General features: G+C 40.2%; 1 long non-coding RNA gene across 1 annotated transcript in view; it reads right to left on the reverse strand.

Moving 5' to 3' along the window:
* Positions 1-489: 489 nt before the first annotated feature.
* Positions 490-13,806, reverse strand: part of LOC140475936 (uncharacterized) — a 348,589-nt gene continuing 335,272 nt past the window's right edge. The window contains exon 3 of the long non-coding RNA XR_011960366.1: positions 490-561. This is a non-coding gene — a long non-coding RNA (uncharacterized lncRNA). The remainder of the gene's footprint in view (positions 562-13,806) is intronic.

Consider the following 13,806-nt stretch of genomic DNA (forward strand, 5'->3'; position numbering starts at 1 on the left):
TCCATGTATTTTAAGTTTTCTGATCAGCCTCCTATCAAAGGCATTCTGAAAATGTAAGTATACAACCTCCCTTGACTCACATTTATCAATTTTGTTTGCTATATTCTTAAAAAGCTCCAACAAATTCATCAAACATGATTTCTCATTCACAAATCCATGCTGAACATGACCACTATCAAAAAGATGTCTATACATCCCATTCTTCATAATAGATTTTAACGTTGTTCCCAGTACTAATGTAAGTTTAACTGTTGTGTTGTTCCCTTCATCTCTCTCAATCCATCCCTAAATATTTGATATTTAGGGGTGATATTCGCTACCTTCCAAATGACAGTAATCATTCCTGAAGCTGTAGAATTTTGGAAAACAAATATCCATGTATTGATTACCTCTATAGGCACCTCCCTCAATGGATATAGACCATTCAGCCCTCGGGATTTATCAACTTATAATCTCATTGGTTTCTCTAGCACAATTTTCTTACCAATACTCAGTTCTTCAAATCTTCATTCTGTCTAGCCACTTGGAACTCAAATTCTGGGAGATTTCTGGTATCTTCCTCTGTGGAAACAGACACAAAGTGATCATTTAGCTTCTCTGCTATTTCTTTATTCCTCATTATAAATTCTTCAGTTTCTGGCTGTAATGGACCAATATTCATTTTGACCAAATATTTTCTGTTTGCCCACTACAGAAGCTTATCCAGTTCATTTTTATGGGTTTTTTTCTGAAATATGTTTATATTCTAATCAGTCTCTTGGTCCTCATTGATTGTAATCTTTAAACTTCCCCATCCTCAAATTTACTGCTAATCCTGGCAACTTTATTGGTCTTTTCTTTTAATCTTACAATCGCAAACTTTTTTTGCTAGTTACATTTTTTGAGTTTATAAACTTTTAAAGGAAGTATAGTTGCTGTTAGTCTTTCAAAGACTATTCTTTGCCTATTGTCAGACCTGCCTTTTAATGTATATTCCCAATCCACCTGAGACAATTTGTGCCTCAAGCCTTCATAATTTTCCTTATCCAACTATAACACTGTTGCTTCAGAAAGAACAAGTTCACTTTCAAACATTATGTAATTTTGTGGTTATTCATTGTTAAAGGTTCTTTTATACAATAGTAGATCAAAAATAACATCTCTTGAATTCTCCTCAACGTACTACCTAAAAGCGACCCCTATCACACTCAAGAATCTCATCCTCCAGAACTTTAGTTTTCAATTGGTGCACCCTATTTATATACAGACTTAAGTCATTCATGATTGCCAATGCTACGTGCTTCTCCCATCTCTTAATTAATACCATGCCCCACACCACCATGACTATTTGGTGGCCTATAAATAACTCTTACCAATGTCTGTGCTCTTGCCGTTTCTGAGTTCCACCCAAAAATATTCTACTCATTTTTCTTCTGATCTGAAATTCTCCCTTACAATGCATTGATCCCATCCTTATTATAAGCACTCCTCTCCCTCCTTTTCTTTCTTGTCTGACCATTCCAAACATTGGATATCCTTTAATATTTAGTTCCCAGTCCTTGTCACCATGTAACCATGTTTCTGTAAAGATACCCATGTATCTTTATTTATGTCTTTACATTATCTACCTTATTAGAAATGCTTCATGTGTTTAGAATGAGTGTCTTTAACTTTGCCTTTTTGACATCCTTCAGTTTTCAAAGCACACTAGATGTTCAGATTTGTTTATCCTATCTTAGAGTCTCCTGAGAATTTTTCAACTTCCTGATACCAACTTTACTTCCTTTCAATTTGGGTTACCTGTCAGGATCCACCCTCCTCATGAATTATTTCAAACCTAACCCAACAGAACTGGAAAATTTCCCAGCAAGGATATTGGCCCTATCCCATTAAAGTGTACTCTTTCCAGTCTATCTATCTCCCTACAATTCCTCAGAAAGCTGTTGCCTTCCCTCATACACCAGTTCACTAGCAAGTAGCACTAGAATAATCATGACATCATTGTTCTTGAAGTCCTGCTTTTTAATTTCCTTCCTAACTCAACAAAGTTTGCTAGAAGAAAGTGAGGACTGCAGGTGCTGGAGATTAGAGTCAAGAATGCTGAAAAAGTACAGCAGGTCAAGCAGCATCCAAGGAGCAGGAGAATCGAAGTTTCAATTAAGCACTGGTATCTGCAATCATCAGGATCTGGTCTAGGTGACAACTCTCAGCTCGGTGTCTACTGTGTATAAGACAGGTCACTGACTCTATATTCCAGGAATGCATTTATATTCGCCTTGAGTTAGAGAAGAGCAGATGGAATGAGCATGCAGCTCCATCAGTATTGTCAGCTTCCCGATGGTAAAGAATGCCATTGACTGCACATATTTTGCTTTGTGGGCACTGTATGTAAATGCAAAGATAATCCCAAAGTACAAACAGCTCATTGTGAGGAGAACAGTGCCAGAATTCTGTGTTGTTCATGCTTTGGACACTTCAACCAGTTTATATGATAAAAAAACCTTTACCCAAGTGCTCATGTCAGTAATGGAGATAAAGAATTTGGTTTGCAGTTCAGCTCAATTTAAATACCAAAATATTGCTTATTAAAAACATCATATGAGCATTTCCCAAATTCCCACAGTATTTTATCTTTATTTAGCTATGTCCATCTGAAAAAGGATATTACCCTCAATGATCCAGATGTCTGAGCTGGGCCATTGAAATCTCCTTCCCCTCTGTGTAAGATTGTCTCTCTTCCACAAAGATGGGTCTCGCAAGGGTCAGAGTCGATCGCCTCTCTCTCTCTCTCTCTGTCTCTCTTGCCAAATGATCAGAGTTCCGTTGCTGGGCTGGGTTGGGTCTTTGCTGTGGGGATAGCATCCAGGTTTATGCATTTATTCTCCCCACCTCACCCCTGACCTTCCAGAGTGTCTGCAACCTTTACCATTATGCTCATGAACTGGACTCAAATCATCCAATGGGCTTGCACAAACACCCTTCACTGTTGCCATGATGGGAAGTGTAAAGTGCACACACTCAGACAATCAAGATACCAGGATATCTGATCAACACTTCTCCAACACTCAAGCATTGGGCTGATTGTTACTGGTTCCCCTTGAACCTTCGCAATTTATTTGATTTTGGTTTCTTTTGTTCTCTGTGACCTGTAGCAACTAGCTGCTTTTTAATTCAGTTTGGCCAATTTTCTGTCAGGCCTTATTTCTCTGTCTGTGGGTCAATTTAGAATGTCCAAATAGCCTGACATAAAAGTGCAGTGTTTCCCCCACTGACTACAACAGAGCTAGTGGAGGTGCTTGACTTTCAGGAGGAAGTTACAGATGACCGTTCAGGCCTGAAGGACCCAGTTTGAACGGCAGCACCTTAGCATAGGTAGCAAACGTGTGAACCACAAACTCACAGGCAACAGCACAAGCATCAATGGAGGTACAGTAATGGGAGGATGAATCGTGTCATTCTGAGGGTAAACAGCAGATTTGTTGCTACCTGGAGCCATAGCCTCAGTAAACGTGGTAATCTGTTGGAGGATAGTTTGCTGGGCAGATTACTAGGGCTACTGTTAGAGCCTGTGAGTCCCATTGAGCACTGGTATCTGCAATCATGATAGCAGCAGTCTGTGTTTGCATGATAACGAATTTAACTTCCATGACTTCACCTCTTAAACTCTGCATCAAGGTTGGATCAACAAGTGTTCTCGTGAAGTTGGCCATATTTCAACACCAGGGAGGCTGAGTTCTAAGCTTTGCACAAAGCCATGTGCAAATTGCTGCTGGACTCCTCCATGCTCCCTCATATTGATTGCAGTGTAGGATAATGGTTGAATCACATCAGTGACTTCTGCTGACATTCAAACGCAATTGTACTAAAGGATTCTTGGAATGTTCTCTTTGATCCAACTCTGTTTGTGGTGTATAATATAAGGTTCCTGTTCACTGCCTTGAAGGCAATCTCATCGCTTACTGTACAACCTTAATACAACATCACAACACACAGCCTTTCTGTCAGGCTTTCCAATTCACCATACATTTCATTGTATATTCAAACATATATACAAATATAGGTAATACCAATGTGGACATCTATCTGCCTTTAGTTGTGTGCTGTGCCATCAAATCCCTCACCTGACACTCCTTGAACAAAGTCCAGGAACCGCTCGCCCTCTGGAAGCTGACAATTGTACTATCTTTTCCCCTTTGCGCATGACATTCATTGAGAAAGTGAGGACTGCAGATGTTGGAGATCAGAGCTGAAAATGTGTTGCTGGAAAAGCGCAGCAGGTCAGGCAGCATCCAAGGAGCAGGAGAATCGACGTTTCGGGCATAAGCCCTTCTTCAGGAAGATTCCCGAAATGTCGATTCTCCTGTTCCTTGGATGCTGCCTGACCTGCTGCGCTTTTCCAACAACACATTTTCAGCTCATGACATTCATGTCCCAGTGACTCACTATATGCAGTTTTTGTTTTTGAGGCCACTTTTTAAGGTAGTGAATTGGCAGTATCAAAGTCAGTGGCTGTGAGTGTGTGATTGAATGTTTCATCATTATCTGTCTTTTTTTCCTCTTCCATTTTATGATGCTGTGTCATTATCTGATCAGTGCTGGTTCTTGGGTTTAAAAATTGAAAGACTTTATAATAAGATGAAAGAGGAAAAGCAAGTGGAACGTGCTGACATCACGGGCAGCCTGGGAGTTAGTAGCAATTGTGCATTGAGGGGATGAAGTATGTAGGATTGAGAATTATGGTCAACCTGCCATCTTCATCCCTTCAACCCTAAACCCATGGCTTTGGTCAGAACTGTTCCAGTGATGATGAACACTGCATCCCCCCATTAGAGTGAGCAGATGTACCTGTGATCACTTCAATCTGCTATTGTCTTCAGATGGGAAGCCTGTCTGTGTACATGGTGCAGTTTATTTGGGGAATGTAACTGTCAGGGTTGACTAATTGGCAGTGTATACAAGGAGCACATGTGGGTGTGAGGCCTACAACAGTGCCAAGTGTATGAGAGTGAGGTGAAGTTATAAAAGTTAAGGAAACCACTCAACATGTTTTCTGACTGTATGCTGCAAGTACATAAACAAAGAGACAGCGTAAAGTTTGATTGTGTCTGCATCGAAATGGATGGGTGGGAATTATCAGAAATCATCGACCCCATGCAATTTTCAGACTTCATCTAATTTTTCCCTAAAGGCTTGTCCAAATGAACAGTACTTGCTTTTTTCTAAAACTTTAGAAGTGATCTCATCTGTTATTTGAGGCATTGAAAAGGTTAATGTTAGAGACTACATTCACCTGCATCCACTATAATGATGCCATAAGAACTTGGTTGGGGTAAGTCAGACTAATTTAGAATCCTAAAAAAGATGGACCTATCATCCATATATCTCCTCAAGGAAGATGTGCAGGTTAGGTGAAACGGCCATGCTAAATTGCCCATAGTATTCAGGGATGTGTAGGTTAGGTGCATTAGTTAGGAGTAAATGTAGAGTAAGAGGGTAGAAGAATGGGTCTGGGTGGGTTATTCTTCGGAGGGTCAGTGTGGATTTGTTTCCACAAAGTAGGAATTCTATGACTCTATGATGATTCTATGATAACAATGTCCAACTTAATAATGTAACTTGTAACCAAATGCAATCGCACAACAAACTCCAACTTGTTTAGGACAAAAGCCTGTTCTCATTAAGACTCACTGCATGATCTACTGCTATATCCTTAGACCCCGTTCAGGGAAGGGGGTGTTGGCAGAAAATGACACAAACCATAAAACTGGTCATGGTTGGCATTGCATTATGCACAAAATCAATATAAACAAAAGGTTTTAAAGCATTTTAGTTTAACATTACTCACTTTTGAAATGATCAAATGCAACAATCTAAAGAGGAGACTGTAAAATGCTGAAAGCAACTTTCATTTATTATAATCTGGAAGCATTTTTGATTGAACTGCTTTCTTTACCATTTTTACATTCATCATCCAGACAAGATATATGCTGCATGACTTTCTTCTGACCTTTGAACACCTAATCAATAGACAAGAAGTGTTAACATGGCTGGACTACACTTACTGGTTTCATTTGCAGAATTATAATCATCTGAACTCAAATGTGAAAAGTATGTTGCTCTTCACATAATGGCTTTACAAAAACAATTAGTGAATTTACTCCAAATTTTACAGAATAAAAACAGAGATCTTGTAGAAAAAAAAGATGAAGATGCCTGATCTACACCGAATGTGTTTTTTAATGCTGTGTCTGACTGATATACAACTTATAGAGTCATAGAGATGTACAGCATGGAAATAGACCCTTCGGTCCAACCTGTCCATGCCGAACAGATATCCTATCCTAATCTAGTCCCACCTGCCAACACCCAGCCCATATCCCTCCAAACCCTTCCTATTCATATACCCATCCAAATGCCTCTTAAATGTTGCAATTGCGCCAGCCTCCCCCACTTTCTCTGGCAGCTCATTCCATACCCGTACCACCCTCTGTGTGAAAAAGTTGCCCCTTAGATCTTTTTGAGGCTGCCTCCCCGATCTAAATTCTTTACCAGTCCCATTTATATCATCCTGACTTGGTATGGCTTATTGCACTGAACAAATTAGTCTCCCTTCTATGTTAGATTCTCTTGAAGTTGGGGAAGTAGGAATTCCTGACTCCAAGTCTGCCTGACACTACTGAGTATATATGTGGAGGATTGCAATTCTGCCCTGTTAAGCACTTCCAGAAATTTCTAACAAAGGTCTAACTTTCCAATGCATCCATGTTCTGACAAGGGATTTCTGTCGAAAGAGTTTATAACTATGTTATAAAGTCCTGGGGTAGTTTTGCCTTTTTGCATAGAGTTTGCCATATTTTTTATTATTTTCAGTAGCCCATTTTCAGTGTCATAAGTTCATCATTTTATTCTTTAGATATGTATTTCTAACTGTTGTGAAATTATATTTGGAGTTCACTGCCACCAAACCTCCTGATTTAAGACCAAAAGAGAAAATGCTGGAAAATCCCAGCAGGTCTGGCAACATCTATAAGGAGAGAAAAGAGCTGACGTTTCGAGTCTAACTGACCCTTTGTCAAAGCTAAGAAAAGGGGAGAAATAGGGAGGTTAGATTACTTACAGTGTGGAAACAGGCCCTTCGGCCCAACAAGTCCACGCCGCCCTGCCGAAGCGTAACCCACCCATACCCCTACATCTACCCCTAACCTAACACTATGGGTAATTTAGCATGGCCAATTCACCTGACCTGCACATCTTTGGACTGTGAGAGGAAACCGGAGCACCCGGAGGAAACCCACGCAGACACGGGGAGAACGTGCAAACTCCACACAGTCAGTCGCCTGAGGCGGGAAATGAACCCGGGTCTCTGGCGCTGTGAGGCAGCAGTGCTAACCACTGTGCCACCGTGCCGCCCATTAATTTATAAAAGGTGGAGAGAAGGTGAGTCATGGCTCCAGAAGAAAAGGTAGCAATAAAGATGTTCACTATGCCTACCCTGAAGAAGTACTGCTCTTCTCTCCGACAGGAATTTTGTTTGTCTCTCTCCCCCTGTCCACCTTCACTGCTTTCCTTTTCTCTCTCAGTGTTAGACAAGATCCACTGCCTCCTGATTTAAGAATACAGTTGGTTCTGATATAAAGCGATAGTTCTGTTCTCGTGCAATCGTGCATTGCAAAAAAGGCCACGCAATAGCCACCTCATTTAAACTAACGGGGCTGGAATCATGTTAAAGCCAATACAGGTAAGGAAAATTTGTGTTCTACAAATAACGGTCTAAATTCTTCAATCGCATTAAAGCCAACTCGCGTTGAAGAAACACGCATTATAGCAGAACCAACTGTAATTTCAGTTTTTGCCTATATTCCAAATTTATGATTGAAAGATCAACACTTGCAATGCAGACTAACCAAGGAGAAATTTGATATTGGGTCCTTGGATCATTTTTAGATTTTCCATCTCCAGTCCTCCAACAATAAATGGCACTGTTCACAAATTAGTAAGGTTACTCAGTGCTCAAATGTCTGACCAATTATCATAAGCAGAAGTCACCAATTTGCTAAAATTACATTTACTAAATTGGCTTCAAATTGACAGGTTGGAAAAGCGAAACTACATTGACTAGATTGATGAGACTCCATAATTAAATACTTGACAAGGATCCAAAGTGCAATGAGGTAATTAAATCTACATTTTTCATATCAAGCTTTTGAATACTATGACAAGCTTAATTATTCCCAGTCTCATACAAAAGTAATTTCTTTACTAATATTTATTCATCACAAATACTCAAGTGGGGTGTCATATTTTGCCCATTATGTATTTTCCTGAATCCAATATGTTAAATGGACAAATAGCACAATATATTAACTAATTTGTGAGAAAAATATAACTCTCAATAATACGCCATGAAAGCTGTGTTTCAATCTTTGATCCTCGAGTCAGGATTCTTGTATTAAGGGCTGGGTTTCTGCAAAACGGAAGGACTTTTTACCCACTCCTTATTCCAACTGATTTCCTTTCACCTGGAGTTAGAATTAGGTACAGGTAGGTCCCAAATGAAAGTACACAAAAGAGAGGGCAAAACATTGTGAAGGAGGATCACTGCACCCAAAACATTAAATCTGTTTTGTCTCCACAGATGCTGCCAGGCCTGGTGCATTTCTCTAGCAGTGAGTAATGTCTCACTGTTGGGCTTTCCATTGAAATGTATTGAATGAAAAGACATTGTTTTATTTGACATGAACTAAACTGGCTGTGAATGTTAAGTCTTGTCCATTCCAGACTATGAACACCTTCTACAAAGAACCATAGAAATGTTATATCAAAGAACAAGGACATTCAATCCAATACTGACTGAATTAAATTAGCCCCTCTCCCAAATCTGATCCCATTTTCCAGAATCTGGCCCATTGACTTGCAGGTAATGAGTGTTAATTATCAATGCACTGAGTATTACCTACTGCCAAAACTATATCTGACACTAAAAATTACACATTATAAGTGTGAGGTTTCATTCTTTCATGTTTAAATTACTCTATATCATAAGAAATAGAGTCATAGAGTCATATAGCACAGAAACAGACCCTTCAGCCCAATTTGTCCATGCCAACAGGTTTCCTAAACTGGACTAGTTCAATTTGCCTGCATTTGGCCGATAGCCCTTTAAAGCTTTAATATCCATGTACATGTCCATGAGTCTTTTAAGTGTTGTAATTGTACCCACTTCTACCATTTCCTGTGTCAACTCGTTCCATATATACACCACGCTCCACGTGAAAAAGTTGCCCCTCAGGTCCTTTTTAAATCTTTCCCCTCTCACCTTAAACCTATGCCCTCTAGTTTTGGACTCCCCAACGCTGGGGAAAAGACCTTGGCTATTCACCTTATCTATGCTCCTCATGGTTCTCTCAACCTTTACCAGGTCAACCCTCAGCCTCCTTTGTTCCAGGGAATAAAGTCCCAGCCTAACCAGTCTTTCCTTATAACTCAAACCAATGTAAAATGTTTAGTATTTTCCAAATATTTCCTCTTACCTCTTCTGTATTTTTAAATCCTTATTTACTCATCTACTTCTCGTTAATTCTGATACAGATTCTGACTTAGCATTAATTCTCCCACTCTAATTATACATTTCTTTTGGTATCCTTCCTCTGTATATTTCCAATTTGTTAAGGAAATACCCTTTTACTTGTTCTGGTCACTCCATTCTAGATTTGACTGACTGCACATTGTCAGTTCACATTTTCAGCAATTTAATGAAAGAGTTTTTAAGCATTAAACTTGCTAAGTCTAACTGTCTGACAGGAAGTCTTAATGACCCTCATGCAACAAAAGCTGATGATTCTAAACATTTGCAAAGTACATGGGGGAAAGTAAATTTGCCTGAGTTTTAAAATCTGAATGTTTTCGACAGCTATACCTCTGTTAATTGCTAATTCTACCCAAGAGGTAGGAAGATCCAACCGGTAATATGGCAAGAACATCTATATTTGTTCAGCTGTTGTGAGTATCTGTCAAAATCTGTACATACATGTCCAAGTTTACAGTAGCAAGTTGAGTCAATCTGCTTGAAGCCACTTCATTTGATTTTCTTTACAGTCCAATGATTTACTCCACTCATATTGAAACAGACTTGACATTTGAAGAATTCAACTGTGATAGTCAATGACACGTAATCAAAAACTTCAACACTTGACAAGCTGTAGAGATCACAGATGAACTCTGGTCATATTTGACGCCTGCATTTATACATTGTTAATGTGCAGATTCAAAAGGCTAATAAAAAATAATTTTGTGGTCAAGAATTGTATTTTTTCTGTCAGTTCATCTCAGCAGGGGGAAGAAAGGGTAAAAAAATCACTTGCTTTCTAGAATTATTGAGCAGGGTGGTTGCAGTGGAGAGGGTGCAATTTATGCAGCTGAAGTTTATAATTTAATATATGAAAAGGATAACTTCCCCTATTCTTCAGCTGAAGTTATTTGGCATTCACCCTTGAGGTAGAACTTACAGTGAAAGTAAAGCATCAGGGGCTGAATTCCACCAAGGTGCTCTGTGGTTTAAACACGCAAATGGAAAACCATGAAATGACAATTCTCACCAGGAAGAAAAGCTTCCAAGTGCTCAACGGACTAAAGTCTGCCTATCCTGATTTTAATTACATCATGATTCAAGAGGTCAGCATTCTGCTGGTAGCAAGCACAGGGCCTCATTAAAACATTGAATAATACATCAAATGACTCCAGTAAAATCCAAATGCAATGTCCATGCCAATAAGGGGATGCTGAAAGCTTGCCATTTCCTGAAAAGTATCTAAAAACGTTCTGACCTATTCTCAATTTTGTTTGTGAAATGTTTTATGTATGTTTCACATGGAACTTGATCGTTTACTTTTCAATAGTCAAATGAAATCGGCAGGAAATTGAGCTTCATGCAACTCCATGAACTCTTATAATTCTGCAGGCTTCTTAAGATGCTGGATGTCTTGGAACACATAAAGGTGGATAAATCCCCAAGACCTGATCAGGTGTACCCTAGAACTCTGTGGGAAGCTAAGGAAGTAATTGCTGGGCTTCTCGCTGAGATATTTGTATCATCGATAGTCACAGGTGAGATGCCGGAAGACTGGAGGTTGGCTAACATTGTGCCACTGTTTAAGAAGGGTGGTAAGAATCCTGAGGGACAGAATGTACACGTATTTGGAAAGATAAGGACTGATTAGGGACAGTCAACATGGCTTTGTGCATGAGAAATCATGTCTCACAAACTTGATTGAGTTTTTTGAAGAAGTAACCTCGAGGATTGATGAGGGCAGGGTGGTAGATGTGATCTATATGGACTTCATTAAGGCATTCGACAAGGTTCCCCATGGGAGACCAGTTAGAAAGGTTAAATCTCACAGAATACAGGGAGAACTAGCCATTTGGATACAGAACTGGCTCAAAGGTAGAAGACAGAGGGTGGTGGTGGAGGGTTGTTTTTCAGACTGGAGGCCTGTGACCAGTGGAGTGCCACAAGGATCGGTGCTGGGTCCACTACTTTTCATCATTTATATAAATGATTTGGATATGAGCATAAGAGGTATAGTTAGTAAGTTGGCAAAACTGGAGGTGTAGTGGACAGCAAAGAAGGTTACCTCAGATTACAACAGGATCTTGATCAGATGGGCCAATGGGCTAAGAAGTGGCAGATGGAGTTTAATTCAGATAAATGCAAGATGCTGCATTTTGGGAAAGCAAATCTTAGCAGGACTTATACACTTAATGGTAAGGTCCTAGGGAGTGTTGCTGAACAAAGAGACCTTGGAGTGCAGGTTCATTGCTCCTTGAAAGTGGAGACGCAGGGAGATAGGATAGTGAAGAAGGCGTTTGGTATGCTTTACTTTATTGGTCAGCGTATTGAGTACAGGAGTTGGGAGGTCATGTTGCTGCTGTACAGGACATTGGTTAGACCACTGTTGGAATATTGCATGCAATTCTGGTCTCCTTCCTATTGGAAAGATGTTGTGAAACTTGAAAGGGTTCAGAAAAAATTTCAAGGATGTTGCCAGAGTTGGAGGATTTGAGCTATAAGGAGAGGCTGAACAGGCTGGGGCTGTTTTCCCTGGAGCGTCAGAGGCTGAGAGGTGACCTTATAGAGGTTTACAAAATTATGAGGGGCATGAATAGGATGAATAGACAAAGTCTTTTCCCTGGGGCGGGGAGTCCAGAACTAGAGGACATAGGTTTAGGGTGAGAGGGGAAAGATATAAAAGATTCCTAAGGGGCAACGTTTTCCCGCAGAAAGTGGTACATGTATGGAATGAACTGCCAGAGGAAGTGGTGGAGGCTGGTACAATTGTAACATTTAAAAGGCATTTGGATGGGTATATGAATCAGAAGGGTTTGGAGAGATAGGGGCCAGGTGCTGGCGGGTGGGATTAGATTGGGTTGGGATATTTAGTCGGCATGGACGGGTTGGACCGAAGAGTCTGTTTCCGTGTTGTACATTTCCATGACTCCATATGTCTGAAGTAATCTAATCTCCCCAAGATCAATATTGATTGCCTTGTAACCGGATCCCAGTCAATCACCAATAGGTACATTAACCATTCTTTATGTAAAGATTTCAAAATTAAACATCTTTTTTCTGACTCACACCAATCATTCAACCTGTCAGTTGGCATGGCAGTACTTTCTGAACTGTTCTCTTACTAGGTTAGTACTTTGACAGTGCTTCAGTATGTGAAATAGAAGGTAAGATAATAGCTCAGAGAAGTACTCTTAAAATGATCTCAGTGCATAATCCCAAAATGCCAAATTGCAGACTAAACCATAATATGCACAAACAGAAGGAGACCATTCAGAGAATTGAGTCTACTCTTCCATTCAATAAGATCATGGCTGATTTGAATATCCACAACTCCACTTACCTGACTTTCTCCATGACAGCTTTGGTAAAGGTGACCACCACACAGTCCTTGTGGAGATGAAGACCTGCCTTCCCATTGAGAATACCCTCCATTATGTTGTGTGGCACTGTAACTGTGTCAAGTAGGACAGATATCAAACTGATCTAGCAATTGAAGAGCGGGCATCTATGAGGGGCTGTGGACCATCAGGATCAGCAGAATTGTAGTCCAGCACAATCTGTAACATCATGTCCCAGCATATCCCCAACACAACCATTACCATCAAGGCAGATTCATTAGAGAGAGCAGGGAGACATGCCAGGAGCTGCTCCAGGCATACCTGAATATGATATGTTGCCCTGGTGAAGCTGCCAAACAGGACTACTTGAATGTCAAACAGAATGAATAGCAAGTGATAGACAGACCTAAGTGATCCACAACCAATAGATTAGATCTAAGCTCTGTAGTCCTGCCACATCTAGTCATCAAATCACTGGAGGACAAGGGTCCACAAATAGCCCCATCCTCAATAAGCGAAGCAACCAACATATCAGTGCAAAAGATAAGGCTGAAGCATGTGTTCAGACAGAAGTGCCAAGTAGATTATCCATCCATGGTCCCCAACAATACAGTGGTCCGCAACAATGCAGGTACTGGATATTGGAGTCAAAAAGTGTGGTGCTGCTCAAGCACAGCTGGTCAGGCAGCATCCGAGGAGCAGGAAAGTCACTGTTTTGACTATAAACTCTTCAGCCAATGAGCCCTGACAACATTCTGGGAATCAGACTAAAGAGTTGTGCTCCAGAACATGCTGCTCATCAACTGGCACTGCCCCAACAATGCGAAAAATTGTGCTGGTCACAAAAAGTAGAGCAAATTCAACCCAATCAATTACTGTTCCATCAGTCTAATCTCAGTGATCAGTAAAGTGATGGAAGGTGTC

The sequence above is a fragment of the Chiloscyllium punctatum genome, chromosome 4 (assembly GCF_047496795.1).
Source record: "Chiloscyllium punctatum isolate Juve2018m chromosome 4, sChiPun1.3, whole genome shotgun sequence".
Lineage (NCBI taxonomy): Eukaryota > Metazoa > Chordata > Chondrichthyes > Orectolobiformes > Hemiscylliidae > Chiloscyllium > Chiloscyllium punctatum.